The sequence below is a fragment of the Apteryx mantelli genome, chromosome 3 (genome assembly GCF_036417845.1).
Source record: "Apteryx mantelli isolate bAptMan1 chromosome 3, bAptMan1.hap1, whole genome shotgun sequence".
NCBI lineage: Eukaryota > Metazoa > Chordata > Aves > Apterygiformes > Apterygidae > Apteryx > Apteryx mantelli.
In genome coordinates, this window is record NC_089980.1 from 57,716,470 (window position 1) to 57,743,335 (window position 26,866).

Genomic DNA, 26,866 nt, shown 5'->3' on the forward strand with positions numbered 1-26,866 from the left:
GCTGGGAGAGGCAAATGGGTAGTAGCATATCTCCTTGTTTCATGCATATCCCAAAAATAGCCTAATAAATAGTTTCTGACCTCAGGTTATGGGGCTGTTTTTCAGATGCCCCACAGGCATCCCAAGAAGCAGGCCCATAGTTCCTTCTTCTTGCTGTACTCAGCAGTAGAGCTGGGGTGTCAAAATTAGGTAGCAGGAGAAAAGAGAAGTGTTCATACTCTGGCAGTTCTGCACTACTTTTCTGCCCTAAAAGGCCTGATTTAGTCCTCAGATAAAGTCAGTGCATTTGAAAGCTGCTTTCCTAGAAACATCTCACAAAAATTGCTCCCTAAAGACTGCTTCATAGGACTAGAAAAAAGAGAAGATATGGGAAGAATCAAATCCTGTGCTCCCACCATACACCAAAACCTTGATTTGAAAGTTCAGCTTTCTGAGTAAGCACAGCTAATTTTTCCACATGCATCCAATCCTGTGTTCTCTGTCAGAGTTGCTGGAAAGAGTATTAATTAGTATTACTCATTACAGTGTGGGCCCCTGTCCACTGGGAGACTGGCGTAAAAACAAACTGGTTTCTAAGTGGCTCCCACCTATCTGCTCATAAGAGCTTGTGATTGCTACCACCCATTTGGATTCATACCAGCAACCTGAAGGTTGAGCAATCCCTGTAAACATGCGGTCTTTGTTATGGATTTGTTATGTGCCTGACAGAGCAAATAACTAGTCACAATGTAAAGCATAACATAAAAACACAATATTTACTAAAAACTATCTATTTCCTAGCTTCCAATAACCTTCAGAGATTTCACATATGGTCATATTTTGACTGAATATGATGTAGTTTTCATTTCAGTCTCACTGACCCATCAACTCTAAAAATCTCTTTGCTCCACACTATTAAGCAGTGAACTATAGTTACTTCAAACTCAAGTTTTACATTGCTCTTAGTTACACTTTACGACAGTGAAATTAAAATGTGAGATATAATTACCTGAACTTATTATAGCTCATCTGTAAACTAAACCATCTGGCTTCTTTCTTTTGACTTGCAACTGTAACATCTGATCTTAAATTCTGTACTGTACTTTGGGAATAAGGTCCCATTATTTGATGGTTGTTCAGAACCCTGGTTTGATTGCTTAAGATAAGGCAGTTGAATCAGCTGAAATAAAATTTAACTTAATGTTTCACCACACATTTCAAACACAGAAATAAAGTTTTAAAAAAATCTTAGAAATACATATTAATTTCTTTCAAAATTTAGGTCCTTAATACAACAGTTTGCTATTACTGTCTTTTAAATAATTATTTCAGCATGCTGTTTGTTCAAATACATTTATAGAGCCGGTATTATATAACTGATGGTGAGGTGAGAAGAGGAGAATAACAAACGCTGAGAGTTTGTGTCACTTATTCTTCTACCACTTCTACTATAAAGTTTTTCTACTGTTATGTAGCTCTGATCAATTTTATTACTCATTCCTCTATTCTTGTGTCATTGGTACATTTTTTGAGATGTCCTAGCCTCGCACCAGTTTCCTGCATTTCATTTTTTCTTCCTCAGCTCTCATCAGCATTAGATGATACAGTTTCTTTTCCATTTGTGATTTTTCCGACCATAGTTCCTACCACCTTGTTTACAATCCCTTCATCATTTTGGAAGTCCTTTTCCTCGGTTTTCTGAAATCATATCCAGCCTTAGTAGCTCTGCAGTTAAATTTTTGGGCGGCGTTATGAATTCTCGTCACTTTAATTTTTGTAGGTCCTAGTATTTTATGATGTCTGGTTTTGTAGCTATTTTGTTTCTCTTTGTGTATGTGCTACTCAGAGTTAAATGCTAGACATTATTTGTAAATCCTCAAGACTTTGCTTTCCTTGTCCTCAGCATTTGTTACCAGCAGCTGCTTTATTGCTTGCTCGGCTTTGATTCTCTAGAAATAAGTCAAATCATTAAACCTTACAGTTGCATCCTTAAATGGTTTTGTTGACTTTTACATGCAGGATCTTCACCAGCACCTGTGAAATATAACAGTGCCCATTCAGAGCTGCGGAAGGACCATCCAGAAGCCAGGGGTTGAGCACTGGGCTGTGTTGGTGGGACATCAGGTTTCTCTCCCTCTCCCACACTGTCCTGCCTTTTCTAAAGTTTTCCATTTCCAAAATAACCTTATTTTAGATGACTGAGGCCATCCCTGTGAGAACATATGCTGGCTTCAGTATAACATGCCTTTTAGAGCTAATGGCAACCACATCTGCTATAGCTAATGTTAGCAACCAGCTAGCTGCTGGCCCTTTCCATCCTCCCTTTTAGTCAGTATAATGTTTGATTTCAATTTCTTTCTTTTTTTCCCAAGAATTCACATTCAAATACTTCCCTCATTTTAAATTCCTTATATGTATGTGGATCTGTTTTTTTAAAAATCACCCAGTTGAGCTTCACTGCCTTTTTCTTTTTTGGTGTTGACATTCATCTACATTAAACTGTTTTTGTTCTGCTCTTTATTATTTCACTTAATCCCTTGAATTCTTGCCTGAATTTTACATTACAATTGTAATAGAACCTCTTCTGCCCCGACTTTACAGAATTGCTTGCATCTTCCCAGATTACTCAGTGCTCTCTATTGGATTGTAGAGGATGGATTTGAATGTATCATGCTGTAGAAAACAGTATTAATCTTCAGTACTACAGAGACCTCTGCAAGTGATTCACTTTCCAGTTGTTTAAAAAAACATGGCCTCGTACAGGAAATGTTTAACTAACATCTGAGATACACATTACTCTGAACTAAATTAACATTTAAAGACTGATTCAGTTACAGTTAATGAGAAAAAAAAAGTTAATAAAAAAGGAACTTTAGATATCTATTAGAACAGCTCTAATATATATATTCATTCCAATTATAGGCATGTTTCAAACATTTTGGGTAGTGATCAAGTAGATTTCCTTCATATATTGAAGTATCTGAGCTAAATTAGGAAAGAATTTGATCCTCTACCTATCCAAGAGAAGGCAGCAGGTTTTCAAAAGGAAGTGAAGGTATTTACATGGTCAAATCCCCCAGAAATTCCATGGGAATTAGTCACCTTAAAAAAGTCACAGAATAAAAACCCATGCAGAGGGCTCTAACAGCATTATCTCTTGGAATGCAGAAATGTTTTTGAAAGAAGATAGCTCATGCTTCAACAAGTATTTTCAGAGCCATTTGGAAAGTTCAGTGGTATCATGATTGAAAGAAACTCCCTTGGTGTCAAGGAGATTCCAGCTCTTTTTCTCTTGCATTTAATTGTTGGCAGATTCTATATTTTTCCTGTCCCTTAGGCTTATGTATTAAGGGTAACATTCAGCTTTCCCCAAAGTTTCAATGCCACCACTTAATCTTGCCTGTTATTCCTCACAATATCTACAGAATCCTATTTCAGGACCTCCCAAATCCTTATTCTTCACTTGACCTTCGTGCCTTGATTGTTACAGCTTCTCCACATCATTTTTTTCACACTGTCTAGAACTAAGCTTGTCCACGCCTTTGTTCAAAAAATCTCCAAGCACTTCTCAAACATCTTCACTGGCTTGTTCTAATCTTAGATATCGACCTCAAACTCTGCCCAGTGTCTGCAGGGCCCTGCATGATTTAGCCCTTCCTGCTTCCATACACCTTTGTTTTCTACTGTGTGCCCATTTTTGCATAACCTTATTTTCTCCCATTCTCCAAAAATACTATTTCTTTTTTTAAATCTGGAAACTACTGTATGCCTGTGTTTCCTTCTTTCATGCCAGTCCTGCTGTTTTTGCCTGCAGGTTGCTGTATTCCTTAGATTTCTCATCTCCAAGATCATAGCCAGCCATAGAATTTAAGACCAACAAAAACCATCAGATCGTGGTCTGACCTTTTCTACATTGTAGCCTGTAACATTTCATCCACTTACTGCTGTGTCGACACTGGTCTGCAACTAGACTAATGCCAATCACCATTTAATGGCATACATAGCCAAAGAAACTCTTCAGGAAATGTGTCAAACCTTGCTAAACTCAAACAGAATATAAAGGAAGCTCTGGTGTACCACTTGTGGATGCAGTTTTGATTCTTTTTTGTATATAACTCCAACAAGATGCAGCAATAAAATCACTGTATAAGGAAATTGTTTCTGATTCATAGCCATCATTCATCGACATTGCTGTCCTCTTCTGAAATAGTAATAGCCTCTTGATTGTTGCATCTCTTTCATCTTCTAGTGCTTCCATAATCCTATTTTAGAGCACTCCATGCATTGTCCATTTTTATTTGTAAACTGAAATAGATGTATAGGGCTTCTTCAAAATGAGCATCTAACCAATTGTTCAGGATCCTTCAGCACAAATATAAGTCCTCGAAACAAGGTACTTCAGTATATTTCCTATGTACTCATTTTTAATAATGAAACACTGGAGCAGATTCACCATTATCAAAACCTTTTATCAATGTGAGATTTGGTCCATTTTCTTTAATGAGAGCAGCAGATTTGCCAACCCACTACTTCCATGCTACTCATCACTGTTATAACACCACTTAATTGCATTCTTGTTCCAAGTTTTTAGCTGTTGTTTGAATTCTGTCAAATTACAGATGTGCTCTGCGAATGTCAAGGGCTGCACTGAGGAAAGCAGTAATAACAACCAAGTACTAGCTGAAATTTGCTTTCCTTTTTTCTGAACCCTTATAGCAGTACAGGAGTCAGCCATAAAAATATTATCCTTAGGCTACTGCTGGCATCACATTTGTGTGTCCATAACAATGAATCATGAGCCATCCTTGAGAAGTTTGGTGTAAATCTGGGGGCTAAGTTCCAGATGTTCCTCTGAAACTTTATTTGTTTTTTATTTTTGAAGTTATAAAATGGAACTGAAATTTTGTTTCCGCTGCCCTCCATGAGATTCTAACAAACCAAAGGAAAGACAAAAACTGATCTTCTAGAAAGTGCGCTTGTCTTCTTAAACAGACACACAGAATCTATGCATAGGAAAAGTATTCAAGGAATGTTTACAGAAGCCATCTGAGAAATGTTTTAAAGCACTTTCCCATTCCACTTACACCCCAAATAATGTGAGAACAGCTTCCTTCACTGTATTTATTACTTCTACTTCTGATCCCAATAGGAAGAACTGTGAAGACATGTATTTTGTTTTGGTCTGAGTTTAACAACAGTTTAGATCCCAGCATTCCTGCTTTCACTAGAGTCATCTCACTCAAGCCTGCCAACAGGTCAACAATGGAGTAAATAGCAAAGTTATGGATCAGCTGTACAGCATCAAGCAAAATAAAACTGTATTTGATGCAATATTAACAACAGGAGTTTGTTCCCTGCACTCCAGGTCAAAGAAAGAATGTCTTTTTTCTGAGGTGGCCCTGCAGGCCTTGCATTTTGACCTGTAGGACATTAAAATGAAGACTGACAGGGACAGGAAGGAAAGAATAAGTTTTAGGGAAGAGCATCCCTCTTGGATAGGCCCTAGTTTCATCTGCTTCTTTCCATGCTAACTTAAGTATCTCATCTGGTCTCTCAGTCGCCTTCCTGTTTGTACAAGGAGAGTTATCTTTTAAGAAAACCTGGATAAAAAATATTTATGTATCAGAAATGACACCTTGGGTTGGATCCTTAAAGTGAGTAGCAGCCCAGCCCTGCACAAAGCACCACAACTTGCTGGTCTCTTCCCTTTCTTTTTGCTTTGGGAGCCACTCTGGACAAAGAATTAAAAATAAGCAGTACACATAGAAACACATGCATCACCAAACACTCTTTGCCTCCCCAGTTCCAGACAACCGGGTAAAGCAAAAACACTGAAAGGAGCAGAGAAGAAAGTCCTGCCACTTAAAGTTTAGGAATTGCTGTAAAGTCACCAGCAGTGACAGAGCTGACTTGTTCTCTCTCTCCTCATCATCTTCCCAACCGCTATTGGGGAACATCAACAGACTTTTAAGCACATCTGGAGAGTAAGTGCAAAAATACCCCTTGATGCAAATGAATTGCTCAAATGCAGCTAGGGAACCACCCAGCTCCAATCCTATAAGTGGTCTGAAAATCCCTGAGGCACCATATCACTTATTATTACACTCTATTTTCAAAAGGTGTCTTTGCTTTTGTGAGTGACCTCAATTCCTACATCTCAGTAGGCAGCTGTATCTGACACTCAGTACCACTCTTGTTGCTCCTGAAGAGACCTAAATGGTTGTGTCCATTTCTGCATGAAAGCTCCTTCTCGCTGTCTACTCACAGCAGCCCAGATCCCCATTCTTACAGGAACCCTCTGCAACAATTTTACCTCCTAATGCTTTATCATCCCACACAAAGTCACAGGAAAACAAGCAACAAGGCCAAAGCATCACTTCGTCACATACGTGGCCAAAAGGGGAAAGATCTCCACAGACCCAGACAGGCAGGGAAATGAGGTCTGACCCATGCCTGCAGCTTTAACGGACTTCAGTGATCATCCTCCTTTTGCCAGAGTATTGCCACGGATAGGTCTGACCGGCTGCAAGGAGCTAGCTCATCACATGCGCTTTTTCTAAGAGCAGCGTGGTGAATATATTCCCTGGCAGTTGAAGCGCACAAAAGATCCTGAGCAAGAGTTTGGAAAGTGTGCAGTGCCTCTGTGTACTAAAATACATCTTCACAATACATATCCCTCTCTTGCCTTTTATAAACCCAAGATGCTAGGCAAATTTTCTCCATTTGTTTGTCCTGTTAACTTCATCTTTAACTTCCCACTTTGAATATCCCACCCTGAGTTCTGGAAGACAGTTATCTCAAGGTAAACACTATTTATGCTGCACATACTGATATGCTGAGACAGTGTGGTTCTGTATCACCACCCATACTGGATCATAGCTTTTATAATCTCATAAATTCATTTTTTTTAATAGGAATCCACTAGTTTATTGTGGTCAAAAAGTTGTTAGGGTCTTGCTGATGATTTAGATGAAAAAAAATACTTTTTTTAAAAAAATTTCTCTATGCAAGTTTATTACTTTACACTGTTAAGTAAGTACTGAAATAATTCTTTTTCCAATATTTAACAATAAGATACGTATGTTAAAAATTTGCAAAGTACACATAGCAACTGGTAACATTAGCTCAGTGTCTGCTGCAAACCAGCACAGAATATGTGGATGTAACAATTAGGAACCATCTGGTGACCTGCCACTTGCTGGTACAGGAATGACATTTCAATTAAGTTTTATTATCAGAAAGTGTAAATGATAGCTCCCATTCGAAACCCCAGAGCCACTAAACTGTCCAAATAAAGAGAAGGATGTCACCCAGTTAATGGGTTGGATCACACTGCTTGATTACATACTTTGTAAGTAATGTGCTCCTTTCCCATGTTCTTGGGCACAAATCGCTTATGCAGTTGGATTTTTAAGAATTGGCCATATGGCAGGTAAATTGGGAATCACACTGCAATTTACTGAGAACAGGGCAATACAATAGATGAGTCAATCACTTCCCAGGTTTGACAAGCCAGAATTGCATCTTGTGCAAGACAAAGAGAAGAAACAAACTGAAAAAACATTTTCTAACAATAAAGCTATGCCAGCTAACACTGCAACTGTGTTCAGGTTCACCTGGAGCTGTAAAACAAAACCCAGAAATTCTTCTTCTCTCCCACCTCAATAGCTCACATTACTATCAGACAGTGATTCAGATGGTGGTCTTCAAGGTGCTGGAAGAAACCCAGCCTATCAGCAAGTTTGAAAAAAGAGACAGATTATTAATGGGGTAGAAGCAACAGACTCACAGTCTTTCAGCTATGAAATATGTTCCCGTACTGGATGAACAAGCCCTACATTTCCTGTTCTCTCTCAGCCATTGATAACTATTATTGCTATGATTTTTTCCTTTAATTTTTAGTATACAACAGTAAGAGTCTGTCAAAAAAATATCAGTCACCTCATCCAAAAATATTTCATCTTTTCTACATTACAGTTTAATTAAAGCTTTAGTTCCATTAAAGAAATAGATTCTGCAGCTACTGATCCATGAAAGTTATTACAGATCTCAATTTTGAAGTCATGAAACCAATCTGCGACAATCACAGCACCTGGAGAAGGTCTGTTCTGCTTCAGCCAATCTCCAGTTCTCTAAACCAGAATCAGAAATTACAAACAAGAAAATTAAATCCAGATTGTGACCCACCGTGCTCCGAGCTCATTCTAGAACACCTCCACAGACCCAAACCAGTGAAGAGTCAATCAGTCTCGGGAGAACTTCTCAAATGGGATCAGTGCACATTCACAAATGCACAGATACACTTGACTTTGCAACACTAAGCATTAACCTTAAGAATCAGTCAGCTTAAGTATGAGAGTAGAGGATTTCTGTCCATTCGTTTTTAACTTTCAGTATTTTCACCTTTATCAAGGGTGACTGCAGACAGAAATCACTGCCGTCCTCCACACAACCAAACCATCACAGCCTTTAGATTAAGCTTCATTGCACAAGTATAATATTGGTTATTATTTATGCTTTTTGGTCACCATGTATCAAGGTAAGTATTTTTCCCTCCTTAAATGTTTTCTCATAGGCCCACTGTTTTGTAAGACAGCAAGCTTAGTATATATAGAAACTATTCTGAATGTTGAAACATTAGATCAAACCCTAACAGAAGTTGCCTCTACTCCCTGCAGTCAAGCAAAAACATCAGTGGCATAATCCTATTCTCCGAGTAAGTTCTGCTTGGAAACTGAATGGCCAAAGTGCTCCCAAGAGTAGCAATTAGTATTTTAGCCAGTGAAATCATTTTGGGAGGCTCTTGTAGGTTTAATGAATTCCCCAGTAGTCACTCCATCACAGTATTGCCAGCATATTAGCTACTGCTACAGATAATGTTGCCAATACATTATAAGCCCTGGATTATTCACTCAGAACTGCCTAAAATTTTAATTCGATGAATTCTGCATACGAACTCTTCTCAGATGGTGATACTCTGTGTTAATGCAATCATAGATGGGCCATTTGGGAGCATAACAAGACTGAACTCAGTACGCTTGGCAGGATGTCACTGGGAAAAGGTAAGGCAAAGCATTTCTCACCCAAACTCCTGCTTTTTCTCTCTTACCTTCCTAATGTTTGTGCCTCTAAACTAGAACATAATTAGATCTACCCCTTCTGGACTTCATTTTCTGGATTAGAAAAAAAGCACAGGGGAGAGGTCTGACTGAAAACTCAGGCTCCTTGTGTATTCAGTCAGCATTTAGAGATGAATACTGAAGTGCTGGATTCAGCAGTGACACACAGAACTACAGAAGACAGCACTTGAAAGAATTAGGGATTTCGTCTAACCCATCCCTGTGCCCTTAGGCAAAAATCAGCTTGTAACTACATCACTTCTGACAGATTTTTGTCTAGCTTGTTCTTAAACCCCCCCAGTAAAAGAGACTGCAACTTCCCCAGGCAACATATTCTAGTGTTTAATTATCATGACTCTTAAAAGTTTTTCCCATGTCTGACTTCAGTGTCTCCAATGCTGTTTAAGTCCATTATTTCCCTTCTTATACACTACAGACAGAAAGAATAAATTATTCCCTTCCTCTTTAAGGCAGCTTTCTGTGTCTTAAGACTCACCTTTCCTCTTAGATTCTTTTCTCTGAACTAAGCAACCACAGTTCTTTCAGCCTTCCCTCATAGGTCACTATTTTCTAGTCTTTCCTACTGCTCTCCAATTGGAGCCCACATCTTCCTTGAAATACTGTACCCTGAGCTACAGTCACTCCAGATGAAATCTTCCTACATCCTAGTAGAAAGAAAGAACTACTTCAGTGCCTTCCAGTCTCTCCCTGTGTATTATCTGCAAGTGTAATACGTGTCTTCCCTCTTCTATCAGTTAGCTGTTAATGAAAATATTGAATATGCCCAGACTCATTACAGACCCTTACAATTCCTCACTACTACCTATTTCCATTTTGACAGTGAACCGCTGAGAACACAAAGCCAGCCACATTAGGAATTTCACATCCAGAGCATGTTCCCCAGCTTGTTGGTAGGAATGTCAGAGCATCCTAATGTCAGGACACATGACATCTACTGATTCTCCCCTATCCAAACAGCCTGTTACACTGTCATGGAAAAAAAAATAGATTAGTCTGATATGATTTGTTCTTGACAAAGCCATGCTGGCTATTACTCATCTCCTTGTTATCTTCCAAACACTTACAGACTGTTTATATGACAATTTGTTACAGTATTTTCCTCCTGGATTTCAAAAGGATAACATCAGTCAGACAATATACAGGCAATCAGTAGTAAGGACAGTATGTTCAGAAAAACAAATGATGAGTAAGTGAACACAACATACCTCAGTGGCTCAGTCTATAAGTAAACAAAACTTTAATAGATCAGAGTGCACTTGACTAGGGGAAGAAAAAAAAAATCTGCAAATGAGGCTCAATAAATCCTTTATGTCTCTTACTCATCTTCACTCACTATCACCAAAGTAATGAAATTAATGTGCCTGTTAAGACAGACTCACCAGAACACACAGAAACCTAACAATGAAATAGCATTAAACCATAGCAGTATGACCAGACTCATTCAAGTCTCAGAACAAGTTTGCCTTAACAGGATGATTGGACTATTACAAAACTTCACTAACAAGATAAATGGCCCAGGACGCTCTAATGAGGAGTAGGTGTTTACATGAATCAGAATAGAAGTTGCATTTCCATTAAATAGGCTGGAAATGGCTTATGGTACAGATTTCTCACCAGCAGTGTTTAGGAAGAAGTTTCCTTTCAGGTGTGATCAAAAAGAGGTTCACGTCTTCTGTGATGCATCAGACACTGGCTCTTGCTGAAGACAGGAGGAGAGCCTGAATCAGAAAGAAATCCAGACACTCACAGTGATATACAGGTACTCAGGCTATGCCAAAAATAATAAACTAAGCAGGCCCAGAGCACAGGCCTGTCCCTGACACATAATCATCTATGCTGTTTAATGGCCTGCACCTCCCCAGCCGGGCTTTAGCCTCACCCAGCAGCCCCAAGCCACGTGCGCAGGCTGGGGTTGGAAGACAGTACAGGCTGCGACAGCTCCCCGGAAACAGACTGGACAAGACCCTCCCTGTCTTGAAAGCCAAGAATTTGACCATATGGAAACAATCTGCCACTGGACTGTGGCCAGAAAGTCGAACCTTGACCTGCTGTGTTTACTATTATCAAGCGTGTAGCTCTGGAGACCATCCTGGACACACAAACCATTTCCCAGAGTGGAGTGAAGCACCCTGTTGGGAATCTGTGACTAACATCAAGCATGTCCCATCACTCACCATCATCTTGACATCGTATTTTTGGATTAACCTAGTAAGCAGCTTGCTCTCTGCTCACCGCACTGAGAGGCTGGGCTGGGTGTCCGCTGGTTCATACAGAGAAGGCAGGGAGAAGGGCTAAGATCCCTACAAACCTTGCTCCTGGATCTTAGTGCATGCCTGGGCAGAGAAGCACAGCTCCCTTTTTCCCCACTCAAGTACAGCATGTCCCTCCCTATGCCTTGGCAGATCCCAGTCTGCGCTTTAGGAGAGGTAGGTATAAGTCCTCTTTCTCTAAGAAAGGGCATAATGTAGAAATGATCTTCTTGCTCCCAGAATGTCAGGGCCCCTCCAGACCTCAGTTCTCGTGGGAGAGCAGAAAGATGGTCTCAGACATGGTTGGAAGGGCAGAGATATTGCAGGTCTTCACATAAATGTCAGCAAAAAAAGGAGGTGGTGAAGCTGAAATACACTTTTGTGCCTCCACATCCCACTGGCTCTAATCTTCACCTTCTTTCATGGACCAGCATTTTTCTTCACTCCACCCAGTACTAATTTCCTTCATCCTTGCCTTAAATGCCTCTCCACTGCTTCCTTCCACTCATATATCCCTTAATCCCATTTTACCTTCCTGCCAACATTTATGCCTTCTCTTTCCAAATTTGTTCAAGTGCTTGCTGAATTTTCAGCTGGACTCAGATTATACTTCCCCCAAATAAAAAGCTCCTATAGGTGTAGCATCCATTTCTCCCTTAATTTTCAGTATTAGTTGGATTCAGGCCTGTGCTGAATCACACGCTTCATGCAAGACAGCTCTTCAAAACTTTGGAGCTTCCAGTTCATCCATTTTGACCATTCAATTTGCACCTTCATACCTAGAAAACCTTTTTTAAAGAAATCTTTTCTTTCAAATTGTTAACTGGCAGACTGCCATGTATTGAGCACCATAAGGAGTAAAAGTTGAGTGGCAGACAACCTGATCTGAGCCAAAAGCTGATCTGCTTGTCTCAGCAAACATTGGTGGAATCCATAAACTCTTTAAAACGACTACCTGTGGTGCTGGGAGAGAGTATTGTGGAAACATTTTGTTTAAGTAACCCCAAATTTACACAATAATATCTGATGTCGATAAGAGAAGTAACTATGGTGTAGCAGAGATGGACCAAAAATTGCATAAGATAGATCATTAAAGGAAAAAAGAAACCCAACTAAAGAATAGCTTTAAAAATTATGAACATTAAGACCAGCAGAATTTGCTATGCCAGAACAAAGCTACAGCATGCTTTGCTTCATTGCTGGCGCATGACTCCAGCTTTAGTATGCTTAATAAATCATTCTGAACCTTGTTTTTGTACTGGATTTTTTAAAAGATCTATCATGCAGATAGTTCATTAACTTCTTTATTTAGAATTCATTTTGTTTTAACAAACCAAAATGTATCCATTAAATACACGCTTACACACATAACTATCAAACTAGGAACTGCTGGTTTTATTTTAACTTTGCCCCAAAACATTATTAATCTATTCCTTTTTTCAAAAAGAAAAAAAAAAGAAACAGAACCACCCATAAAAGTACTTTGCATTTTCTAGTTCAGTTTGATTTCACTGTTCATGGATAATCCTTAGATACAATGCAAGAATGTAGTAGAGTTTTTCTTAACACTTTTCCTATGGAAAGCTATTCCACAGCTCCTGGGGCAGGGCAGAGTGTGTGTTATGCACTTCTTTGCATGATCTGTGATAAGAAATTAACTTTTGACTTTAAATTTGGTTTCTTTTCTCAAAAGGAAAAAATACAAAGAGCCAAATCAGAAGCCAGCTTGCTCAGGTGGTTTGGGATTTCAGTAACAATTGCTTTAAGCATGGATATGGAGCTTTTAATACTGCGCTCGTTAAATAATTCAGGCTTGAATCTATTATCAAAAAAGTGAATTTGTAACTTGTAAACAAAAGGGCAAAATTCTGTTACTAAGATTTCCCAAGAGCTTGGACTTGAGACTTCTTGGCTGCAGTAAGAGCTTTGCCTCCTGTGTTACTGTCCCCTAGGCAAAAGAGATGACTTGCATGCTTTTTCAGTGTGCAGATACATTCACTTCATGTTGAATTTTAACTGGACCTATCAGAGTTATCAACTGAAGCAACTCTGAATACCTTACTCAATGTGAGCAAGGAGAGAGATGCAGAGATCTCAGAGTTACAGACCGGAAACTATACAGAGAATTTGTCATCTTACTAACCACTGCCTTTAGCAGTTGTTGTCATCAACACCCACTTGTCCATGAGCTCCAGAAGTCAGACCCAGGATCAGGATTCCTATGAACTGCTGTTTGTAGTTTTTAAATAAATGTATTTTTCTCTGCACAATTTTTCAACAGCTGGAACAATCTCCCACCCAAATTTTTCAGGTTATATCCTGCTTCCCATATTAGATTTAAGTCAACTATTGTTAGATTAAGGCTATAATTTTCTTTGGCTGCATCATATTTAAAGGTGTCAGACCTCAGAGCAAAAAAATAATTCAAGAGTAAGAAGCTGTAAATTATGGAACAGATCTCCCTTCAACAGAGGGCAAACTGGTAAATTTATCACAGAGCCAGAGTACAATGAAGCCCTGTCGTTCAAAGATAAGCTGAAAAGACCTTTCCTCTGGGAACTAACCACTTAGTTAAATAATGATATGCCAAGTTTTAAAAGCTGTTTATCTAGGATTTTACAGAGTGGCTGTACTGGGTCTAACTAAAGGGCCAATAAAAAGAAAAAGGAGGGGAGGCAGCACATCTACAGTAACTTTTCCTCACTATACTCTCAGCCTTTGCTGGTATATGCCCCCAATGACACATCCTTAAAAAGATGTTGCTGATCCCTGCAGTGCTAGAGTAATCGTTTCAGCCAGCTGCATCCCAGACACCTTTACTCCCTCCTTTTATCTCTGTGGGAAAGCACACATGGGACCCTCACTCTGATCCTTCTGACTTCCATTTTTTCCCAAGGGTCTGTGGTGAAAACATAGCCTTTCTTCCAGCAGGAGAGGTGGAGAAGATAAAGGTTCACAACACATGCCTTAGTCCCAATTAAAAAAAAAAAAAAGTCAGGCTAACTAGGTTTGTAACACTGGACATGCTTTAGTGTGTCTTGATGGTCAAGAGACCCCAGATCAACTAAGAAGAATTATCAGATTGAAATTGGGTTGTTTCAAGTGATTTTTATTGTTCTCAGCAATCTACACATACCATCAGCCAGTCTTTATTTCCAATGACACTGCAGTGAACTTCAGAACTTGAGACTGTCACATGGATGAATGTTGAATGAACACAAAGATAGGCTGGGAGTCTGTAATCAGTATCTTTTCTACACCTCTTGGCTGATCAAGAATGGCACCCTGTCCCTCTTTGGGGTGCTAAAAGAGTCTTGTTTTTCCAGAAGATTGATTCCTCTCCTAGGTCTGTACTCTGGCATTGGCAGTGACATACGAAGCAAAAAGGACAATTGTTTTTTCCACAAGCTCTGCTGAGTATGCACTCCTGAAAGCAGAAACAGCTTGTTTATATCAATAAGTCAAGCAAGCAAAGAGCTGGAGTTACTGACAGCCTGCTGGAAAACCTGTTTTTGGAGCAGCTGCTGGTAATGAGAAGGCTCAGTGACCAGGTGTTTCCATCACAAGGTTCCCACAATGCTCCATCCTACTGTGAGGCTGTGAAATGTGGCAAGACTGACTGAAGGGGAAAATGGATAGGCAGAGTTTTAAGGTATCTACGCTTTTCTCTGACCTTTAGCAGTTGTTCTACAAATGGGCTGAATATAGTTTTGCCAAGCTCTTTTAGCCCTCTGAGAGTCCTTTAGGCACAAAAAGGCATTCACTTTTCCCTGACATCCCCCACAGTTTAGAGATAATACAGCTTATTCATCAGTGCCAAGTTTCCAGCTTCTTCCTATCCACAATAGATTTTTTAAATAATAAATATTCATTCATTGACCTGGAAAATCTGACTTCTTGTACTATTTCTGATTTAGACCAACACAATTAAATAGTGCATTTTTACCTGGATATTCTCCACACTCAGACACCTGTTCTCCTTCAAAAGTGTAAGGGGTAACAACAAAAGTGCAAAAGTAGTTCCAAGAATAACCCCCACCCTCACGTAATCTTCTGTAAACCAAGGCAGAAGGGTTATTGTGGGAAAGGAGGTAGATTATGAGGGACCAAGAAGAGGGGTGATAGGATAAACTTCCCTTGGGCATATGTCCCACATATGCTACTGAATCTCAAGGATGTTATACCTATTCATATATTATACTTGCAAACACACAGAGCTTCTTAGGGAAAGTTATCACCCAGGTAAGTGCAGTACACAGAATTTTTTAATCACTTCCTTTCAAGCTAGACTTTTGCAAAACTCCACCTAGCCTAGCAGCAGTGAGAAACCAGCTCCAGCCTAACTCCATCTGGTCTCCTCCAGCACCCTCAATACATAGGAAATAACTAGCCTGAAACACCTACTTAACCTCCACTCCAGTCATTCACTTTTCTGCCTTCAGTCAAAGTAGCAATTTCTTCCCTGGCCTTTGATTGTCACCTCCATATCAGGTTGGACAGGAACAGAGAGGACTGTGGATGCCCTCAGGGGCCTGACACTCTTCAAAACATACCTTTATGCAGTACAACATGGATCTTACCCCCACAGACACAATTGCTGTTGAATTCAGAGCCAGATTTTGGTGTAGTTCTTACAAAAACCCAATGCCTTCCACAGATGAGCTCACCTAAAAGCCCTCAGGGCTATATCCCTTTCCCCTTCCCCACAGCTCCCCAAGCGATGGATACTCTCAGCTGTGTGATGGAGAGCAGCTGCAGACATGTCCTCCCATCATACCCACCTGTGGCTTCACTTGCTCCCAACCTTCCTTGGCTCACATCAGGCAGCTGAGCCAGCCCACAGATACCCTTTCCTCCTTCCCCTCAGCCCCAACTGGGGCCTGACACAGCACACCAACCATAGGCACCATTTAGAAACACCTCTGCAATTTAAATGTTGCTGGCTGCTGCCTCACAGGAAATGAGCTACAAAAGTCTGCTGCTGAAGAGCAATGCTGACCCTTGGTAATACATTTCTGCAGATTAACTCTTTCTGCTTCATCACCACAGCATCAGAGATACTTTATTGGCACTTATTTTCCCAATAGCTTCCCACTATCCCAAACAGGGGAACAGCAGTGACAGTAGCCATTTGCCATCTAACAGCACAGGTGGGTTCCTGCAAATACAGCTTACCTAAATGCCATCTGCTCTCCCATGTACTCATGACTGTTTTTCTTGTGTAAGAAAATCCTGGATTTAGTTTACATAACCCTCTGAGGCATGTTAAGCCCAAAGCCTAATTGTTTTCAAGATGAAGACATCACACAATCAGGGTCTAAAATTGGGAGTTCTGAAATCTAGTTGTGGGTAATTGCCAAAAAAGTAAAAAGAACTAAAAGAAGAAATTTCTCCTTTTCTCCTGCCTTAGCCTTTGTCTGAACTCACCCGGTTTGTTTTTGCTAGCTCTCATGTTTATAGTCAACATGAGTCTCACACTGGGTTGTCCCAATATGCATTAGTAATTTCAAAGGGCTCTGTTCTTCTGTGTATTCTTCACCCTTGCTGGAAGAGCACTATTAATCACCTAACAGCTCCACATGTCTCCATACTGAAGAGGCTGTCATTCCCCCCCGAAGCATCACCCCAAAGCCTTGTGGGTGAGCCTGCCCATTTGCCCTGCTCCTTCCTCCACTGACCCCACGAGTACATACAGATTATGCTGACTTTTTAAAAGAAATGACTGCAGGTGCCTAGCTCTTTGTTTATTCTGGAAAGGCTGAAAATAGCAGCCGCTAACAAATATTTTGCCCTTCACAAGGCTTCTCACAGAGATGCAGCTGTTATCTCATCTAGTAAAAGTGCCAGCCCTAAGGGGAAAACAGACATTTAATTAGGTTAGGATAAGCTTCAAAAAGGTGACTATCTAAAATTAATACCCATAATGCATTGTCGGCTGGGATTCTTGAATTGAATCCTCACATGGGCAGTAAGGAAAAATTATTTCATACTTTTTGTTTTCCATACTTGTCTCTCACAGATTGATGGTTCTGTTTAATCATCAAAACCAGCACGCAACAGGAAAACTGCATGGCTTTGTCAAGGTGGACAGATCCCCAGGACATATGGTTAAGCCTCTGGGTTATATATCGCCCTCTAAATTTCCTGAACTTACAGACCTGGGGAACACACATTTGCAGAGAGTACTTTGCAGCTTTTACACTGAGCCCATTGTGGGGCAGAACTTCCCGATTTTTGTCTGTATCCTGTCAAAATGCACAGAACAAACAGTGGAAGCTGAGACATCTTTTCCCCAATATGGCTTAGCACCTTAACACAAGAAGCTGCCTGTAGTTAGGGACACAGCAGTTAATGCCAGATTTGCAAAGAACAAATCTATGTCCAGTTCAGATTCAATTATTAATATTCATTCCAAAATATCTAGGGCTTCAGACAAACAGGCTCCAAAGTAAGAGAAGAAATTATATATTCTGAACATCTACCATTCATGCCAAAAAGAAAAGTTGTACAAGCACATTGCCATTTTCATAAAACAGCAATTAAATTAATAATACAAAACACAAGTTTGGGGAAATTGAGCCATATGAGATCCTCACCAAGGCATTTCTATCTCACGGTCCACTGCAACAGTGTCTACAGGCTAAGCTCCAACAGGGAGACTAAGCAAAAGGTGATACCAGAGCATTTTTAACAGCTTAGTCTGAAGGGATACAAAGCTCCAGGTATACTGCATTAATCCATTTTTGCAACACCCCATCATCCCTTTTTATAGAAATTCAAGAAGAGAGACATAAATCATAAGCCTTACCACTTCTTTTTACATTACATCTGTTCTGAAGGCTTGAAAGCTTGCCTCAAAAGTTTATGAGGACAACCAGGGCGGTCTGTCAAGACTACGGTTCCCTGCTCAGGTATATAAAACTATTTTTAAAATTATAGAGTAGTATAGTCTGGTTAAGAGGCAAAAGGGATTAAGCCTCATTTAAAACACTTTAGGCTAAACAATCTTTGATATTTTAACAGAAATACCTTCCTGGGATTTCATATGGGGCGTGTCAAATTTATATCTGTAGCTTCACATAAGCACATAGACGCTCAAGAACTCACTGCAATTACAAATAAGCCAGCTCCTTACATCAGTCCTTGAAAAAGTAAATGTAAAGGAGACTATAGTCGAGAAGATCTTGGTAGGTAAGATATTATTTTTAACAGTTTTGACTATTAGGGAGAGAGTAAGCATAGGCTAGGTAGGCATAGATAGACAGAAGATTAGAAAGACAAAAACCTGCACCAAATAAGAAGAGACACCTCAAGATTTAGCTCCCAGTTTAGACTATCATCCTATTTTTCCTCAAACTCCCAGACTTCTGTGCCCAATTGTTCCCAAGGTAAATGCCTGAGATACTATTGTAATAAATATGGAAATACACACCTGCCACCACCCCACACAGTATAAGGAAATAAAAGAAATCCTTTTCTCTGGGTAGCCTCTGTACATTTTGATAGTTAAAAAAACAATAAATATTCAGACTTGTCAGTAAAATGAATTGTATACCTTTCTACAGTTCCACCGCCCTCACCAGAGGAAGAAAATCAGTCTGAAAATAAGCATTGTTATGGAAGATTCCAGGGTAAGTATAGCAGCTTCTCATCCAGGGACAGGACATTTTTATTTTAGATTAATTTGAAACTGTGGTAAAAAGGAAATAAAGAATTATATCCCCTATTTTTTGTATGCCCTGGACTATGACTCTGTTTTTTCCATGAAGTGCATGCAATAGATGTATGGAGCAGCGGCCAGCATCCAGGGCCACATATAGGCAGGTAATAAATAGGGAGGGTAATAGGCATCGCTACCGTCCCCTTTGTAACACTGCAGTTTGGTCAACAGCAATGAGGGCTGGTAGAAGCTGTGGCTCAGACCTCCCCCAGGCCAAAAGCAACACCCCATGGATCACTTTACACACTGAGCGCATGCTGGATGATAACCCACGGACAGGAGCTGCCTAGTCCTGTTTCTATTGCTTGTGTAGGCAGCAACCCTCAAGCATTTCAGCTGCTCCAGCGTATTCTCTTTTATTTTATTTCACAGTGCTGTGATTCATGACTGGGCGGTATCCAGAGTTCCTGCTTAACTGGCAAGGGCTGTTTCAGGAGTTGCAAATGGACGGGCTGTCAGGCATGTTGAGCCCACCTTAACAGATCTGTTTAAGAGCAGCAACGAAGCTTCAAGCCCAGTACGTGGCAAATGTTCAAGGGGAAATACCCTTCATGAAGGGTATTCAAATAGCTTCATGAAGTTCGTATGGCTGCAAAGGCCTCTGTGCCCAAGGACAGAGAGGTCCTGATGTTATGACACCTTAAACAGTGGGGCACAACAAATCTGCTTCAGTTTTCAAGGATGCCCTTTGAAGAGATTACCATGTGACAGAATTTGAGGAATTCAATAGGAAATAATCAGTCAAAAGCACTTACAACTACTTTTGCCAAGGAAGGGGGCTGAAGGAAAGTAAAGCGGGAGCCTTAAAACCTTATGCAAAAAGTAATCACTGCTGGGTCTTGTCTGTAAAATATACATTGCAGAGGGTCAGCTGATAATCTCAGCAACAAACTCTCTTGAACCTTCTCCCAAAACCATATCAAGTTTCAGACTTCACAATGAGACCAGCTGAACTCTGTGTGATTTCTAGTTTTTGGCACAACTGTTAGAAAGCTTTCATTATCAGATGCCAAATAATTATTCTTGCAAGATAAAGGGTAACTTGGATCATAATCATTCATGTTGCAAAGCTAAAGAAGTAGCTGGAGTTACACTGGGGAGCAGTCTGACCCAACATCTTCCAACATTAAATTAATTACAGGAGGAAACTTATCATTTTTGTATTTTACTTTTACAGGTTGTTAAATACCAATGTAATTGCTGTGCTGTTTCATTTCTAGAACATGAATTCTAATTAATAGCATTGCAGCAAGTTAATTTAACGTGGTAATAGCTTCAGAATAGCTTAATTGTTGTCATTATAGAGCACCTGCAGATGTTCAGCCAGTCAGATCATTCATTAGCTGACCATTCTCATATATTCATATGTAGAGAAAACTTTGCCTGGGGAAGGGTAATAAAATGTTTCCAGTGTTACTACCGGAAAAAGCTTTGTCTTTTCCAAGGGGGAAAGTTCTAAGGGGAAGGAGGTGGTTGTAACTATGTAGGAGAATTTTTTTTGACATCCCTGACATTTTAGAAAATAGAACTATCCCTCAATGTCTGTGACCAGAATGTGTGGTCCTATACTGCCTACTGCCTTCCACCTGCAAGGCTATTATAAGTGTTTAACTCAGCCTCATGTCGCAAATGCCCATAAGCTCTGAATAAATCAACGCTGTGCCATTTCTACATCATTTAAAACAAATTCTCATGTGGACATTATTGGGAATAACCAGATGGCACTATTCTTGCTGCTCTTAATGATGCTGATCTAAACATAAAAATTTTTTTTGTTTCTGGAGACCTAGAAGAAGGGGAAAAATGACAAATATATTTATAATTTCAATTCCTCACATAAAGGAACCTTTTTGTGGGGAGGGGAGGCAGGAAGGGGGGGTGAGGAGGGTACCTATTAGTTATATCTATGCAAGAAAAGAAAGCGTAGTAGCAGTGCCAGAATGTTTGAAGTACTGGCCTGCGTTTTTTCAGGTCTCTGCCTTCCTAAAGGCTGGCATTTTCTTTTTGACTTGTATACCTCCAAGTGTATAATTTTGTTAATCTCCAAGGATGGAGATCCCCATCTTCCCTGGGCAGTGCGTCCCCATGCTGAACCCCTCTCACCATGACATTTTTGTCCCTGTATTGAGCTGGTGGTCGCCTCCCTGCAGTGTGTGACCATTGCTTCATGTCCTTTCCCAGTGCACCTCTGGGAAGAATCTGGCTCTGTCTCTCAGCCCCCTGCACTGGAGACAGCAATCAGATCCCCCTTAACTTTCTCCAGCTGAACAGACCAGGTCCCTTCCTCTCACCACATTTGCTTCCATTCAGAAGTGAGTGCACTTTTATTCTTGGCTAGAGCTATGCAGATTTGCCTGTCCTTCTTTCCACATCTCCATCAGGGTTGGTAGCTTTTCAGGACTGGCATGCAAGACTACTTTGCTTTCCTAAATTAGAGCTTCTGTGTGCTGGTAGAAAGCCAGCAGGAGGTGCTTCCTCTCCGACGGGTAAGACAGTGCCAGTCAGCTTGTAAGTAGTGCTGGGCCTCTGTGTGAATGGCTGGCTCCTGGCAAGTGTAGGACCTGGGGCTCCTCTCGTTCCCAAATGTCTCTCCCAAGTTGCCACAGGCCCCAGCTCTTCACTATGCCAGGAAACTTGCCCGCACTTAGTGCTGCCTGAGTTGTCTCAGCCATAAGGACTCAAATATATGTAACCTCACTTCCAAAGCACCCTGCAGTATGTAAAGCATGAAAGGATTGTTTGCCTCTTTTTGAAAGGCAATGGGAGTTCTTTGTAACTTGTTCAGGTTCTTATTCTGCAAGTCAAAGCTTACAACACTAATAGAGGCTCCACCTTGACAGCCTTTAAAAAAAGAAGAGATGATCTGTGTGGCATGCATTGAAGGTTTCTGTAGCACAAAAAATTTCTGAAGTGCATTATAGCATCATTTTTAAGGTGAGAAGAGACAAATAACTGGCAGAGGGGCAAGACTAAGTAAAACAAGCTGAATTTGCCCTGCAGTCTTCTCCCCTCAGTAGCTGAGACCTAATATTGCTCTTAAATTTGTTCAAATGCAGTCACAGCAGAATTTGACAAAGGATAGACCTAATTCACAGCTTAGGGATAGTGAATATGCCCTTTATTCTGCTCCAGTACAGATCATTCTTATCTATATATTTGACATCCAGGTTCACTAAGTCCAGGAACCATTGTGAAGCAGATATAAAAGAGCATTCATTCTGATTTAGTTTTGTAATTTAGCTGAAGTCCTTGGGTCTTATTCAAGGCCATTTTAGTCTCTAAGCTTTTAGAGGAATTGTTCCTATCTTATACCAGCATGTGTTAAAGAAAATACTGGCCTCTTTTCCTGGAGTTGAACTTGTGCAATGCTTACATGTAAAAATAATCCCACTGAGACCCCTATGGCTGTTTTTGATTACAAAAAGCCAAATGTTCCTATCCATTACACAGCAAGGAAAGGCGCAAAGGGCTCTGCAAACTGGAAGAAAGGACAAGACAAAAGCAAAGACGAGATGGGAGAGAGCTTTGCCCCATATTCCTTGTGAGTCTGCAGAATCTTCCATGTTCACATTGCGAAGTTGATTATCTGCAAGGTTCAGAGGAGCTGGCAAGCAGTCCCTGGAAAGGGCATGGCCCTTAAATGCCAGCAGATTTTTCAGTCAAAGTTAACACTGCTTGCAGCAATGTTAGAAGGATCTCAGTGCAGCTACACTCACCCCTTGCAGCACAGAGGAGCAGCAGAGCAGCTCTGGCAGTAGGGATTTTTAAGGGTGATGCTACCACTTCTTGTGATAGTGAACAACAGTGAAGCAGTGCCACTGCCATGATGGAAATATTGCCCTACTGAGTCCAGCTGGAGCAAGGCCCCCAGGCCAGGGAGAGCCTGCGCTGGACTACACAGCTATGCAGAGGTGAGGGCAAAGGCTCCCGAGCAGCTGCACTGCGCACCGCAGCGTTTTGTTTCTTGCTGCGGGGAAGTCCCAGATTTACAGTGAGCACAGGCCATTTGTGGAAGCCCTTCCATATCTCTCGCACTATCACAAACCTCTTCCCTCTCCAGGGAGGTGCCTGGGGTTTATGTCAGTTTGCAGAGTGCTTCAGATAGCTTCCCCTTTCTACCAAAGGGAGGCATTTGAGCAAGATAAGCAGGAACAAGTACAGAAGCAGAGAAAGGATTCTTCACAATCTCACAGGTGCTGAAGTCTGACCAGCTTTTGGCTGACGACAAAGAAAAAAATGAAAGAGGAGATGTGCTCTTTTTGCCTCCTTTTGCTCTCAAGAAAGATCTTGAAAGATCTGACTTCAGTGAGACTGGAAAACTTGAAAGAAGAGACCTGGGAGGTGGAAAAAGATGACCCCCAAACTGGCTGTTCACTCTCTCCTTTGTGATTCCTTCCAACTCACCCACCTGACCTGCAGACAACCTCCTCCAGGAAAGGAAAAAGAATCCCTTTAAAATACATTTTTCTCTCAGCAGAGAATGCTCAGTCATCTACAGTTTCCTCCCTGTGTGTGTGAGAGAGTGCAGTCCAGAACAGAAATGGGAGGCCTGTCATGGCAGGGATGTTGAATAGGGTAAGCTATCTGCTACTGAAACAAATGGCCTCAAAAACCAACCAAACAAAAAAGAAACACAAAAAAGAGAATTTGCCAGATCAGACCTGAACACAAGAGTCATTATTTCTTTACCTGTGTTCTGTCTGCTATCTCAGTAATGTCACTAAACTATTTCAAAGGGAAAGAAGGAGGGTTAGCATACAAACAAGAAAAGTAGTAAGAACTGAACGGTGAAGCTTTGTGCAAAGACAAATCAGAAACTCAGAGACTTCTGTGCCAACACACTGTAGTGACAGTCCTTTGCAATTGCCCAGTTTGACATCAGTCCCTAGGTGTGGTCTATCCTGTGTACATTCACCGCTAGCGAATTAGTCATGAACAGTGTCAGGCTGAGAGCTGGACAGACATACCGTCGCTGTAGCCAGTGGCCTTTGGGGAGGTGGTTAGAACTAGGAGGAAATGCATTGAAATGGAACTGCCTCTCCTTTTATTTAAAAAAAAAATAACAGGAGATGTTTCCCCTCCTCTCCCTTTCCTGGACTTGGGAGGGGAGAAATGTAAAATAAAATCTGGATCAAAAGGATAATAAATATTCAGCTCCAGTGAGTTAACACAGTCATAAATGCCATTATTTTTGCTCATGATGCACATCAAAGAAACTAAGTGCACACATTAGTTTCTGTTAGAAAGCAGAGAACAATCTAACCAATTTCCTTAAGTTTAGAAGTTTTCAATTTAGAAAACCTTGCAATCCTCTGTTCTGAGCTTACACATACAAGCTATAACACTTATTGTAGCATATGAAATTTTGCTCCTTCTTAACACACTTGTGCAACATCAGCAAACAGTTTATTCCCAGTTACGAATTTTCCAAAGGAAATTCATTTTCCAGGGTCATTTAAAAATTGTATTATATTCCTTGCTGTTGGAGGAGTGTTCTCCTTTGAACTGATTTCACTCTGTTCTCCTGCAGGCAGCCCACTTAGAGCATTTCCAAACTTCACCATGCACATGCAAGATTGGGATCTTGCAGAACTTGCCACTGAGGATGTGTGATATTGGGTCAGTTCCCCAACAGGCTGATCTAACCTCCATAAGCATGTCATTAAAAGCTAACTGCTTCCATCCCCCATCCAGCAGTTTGCACAAAGAAGGAAAATTAATCTTGAAGGCTCTTGATTTTGTTCTCTGGGGATATTTGAACAATTCCTATTTGCAGGAACACTCAAGTGACTATGGAAAGATGTGAACACAGCTTAAGTAATTGTCCAAGTGCTAAGACTATTTTTTTTCTCATCATGCAGCCAGTTCTTAGCCCCCCTTAGCCAATAAGAATACACTTGGCTCTTGGGATTTCAAATTATACCGTATGCCTAGGATTCAGCTAAAAATACCTTGGCTGCTGCACTAGAACATCAAGCAAAACACATACTTACCAATTCTCCGAACCCCTGTTCAATCCTTAGACAGGCCATTTCTTTTTCTAGCCATGATAACTGACTATGGAGAGCAATTCAAGGAGAGGGTAGCAAACACTACTTTATGGCAGAGAGGAAAGCTACATCTATTCATTCCATGGCTGAATTTCTCCCTTTCTGCCATCAGCCAAGGGTGACAGATGAAACATTGTGATAACATGATATAATTAAAAGATAGACTTGGGGAGGGGAGACAGTACAAGCGACAGCTGTCAAAACATAGTTTAGGCACAATATTTAAGCATCTCTTATCGCTGTTTATTCATTCAAGCATTGTAGTAGTAGAGAAGCGCTTGTGTACAGCTGCACATTCATGTCTGTAGTTGGGAAGACAAGCAGCCCTCACAGGCTCTGCATAGGGCTATGCAACACTTCTGTGTTGGCTGTTAACACACCAGCTTTGTATTTTGTATCTAAGCCTACTAGATGGTATTTCACATTTGCAGTGTTATGCTTCACAGAAATGGAGCCCAGCAATTGCTTGCTCGATGGTCCTTTTACTCCATCCCAGTAATACCCAACAGGCTTAACTCAGCAGAAATTGTCTCTCTGGATACCTTCAGCTTAGGCAATTTCTGGCCTGACAGTGCTGCCCACATAGTTAAACATGAGTACTACAGATGAAGGGTGTTTGGCTAGATTTTACTGCTGTAGGGATGGTCAGGAAAATCACTGCCCTATCTTACAGTGGTAGCTGGGCTGACTTCTTGGCAGCCTTCAGCTGGTAGGAATTTTCCCAGTTTCTTTGAGCACAGTTGCTTAAGAATTACCAGAGGATTTGATCCAAGTTGAAAACAAGTCCTCCACACTTCAGTCTGAAGAGACAAATTCTGATGCCTGAGCCATTTGTCTGGCTCTTCGCAGGGAATGCTTCCAGCTATCCAAAACAGTCCTATCCAGGGAAGCTATACCTGAACCACTTGCAAACTGCATGTGGTTCAGCAGCCAAAGGTTTGCCATTCCTGTTGCAGTACGACATTTTCACAAAAAAAACCCAAAGGCCATCCTGAGATGGATGAAGCTAAGCTGTCATACTAAGCTGTATAAACAGGAATACGTACATAAACTACAAGAAATTTATGAAACAACAAACATACTCCATGAAGTGCTGGTAGGGCATGGTCTGGATTACTGCATCCAATTTGGATAGCCCACTTCAAGGAAGAGATCTAGAGAAAGTGTGCAGCAGGGATAATCAAAGGGATTGGAGAGATTTAATCTGGAAAAGAGAAGGCAGAGGGGAGACTGCAAAGCTTCATGTACACAAAATGCCACTGCAAAGCAGGGAACCAACTCTTCTCCATGCCTACTGCAGATAGGACAGAATTAATGGCTTTGATTGCACAAGGGAGATGCAAATTGGACATTAGAAAAGCTTTCTCATGAGAAGGTTAGCTTAGCACTCAAAGACTGCCTGGGGAGGTTGTGGAGTCTCCATCAGTGGAGGTTTCTAAGCAGCAATTAGACAATCATCTGTTCAGGCAGTTAGGGGGCCAGATGCAAGGAGCTCTCCTAGTCTCTTCCAGTCCTATTTTTATGATCTTAAAACATATTTTTTTGTTTTGGTTTAGCTGCAACTGTCCTTTTGAGGCTCCTCCTGGCAGGGATGACATTCCAGAAAAGCGTTGGATGAAACACCTCAAGTGGGTGTTTCTACATTTGCTTTGTATACTGCCATGATCACTGAAACTCCCCAAACTTTAATAAGTTAATCCATCAAAACAGTTCTTTTTTGTTTCAAAA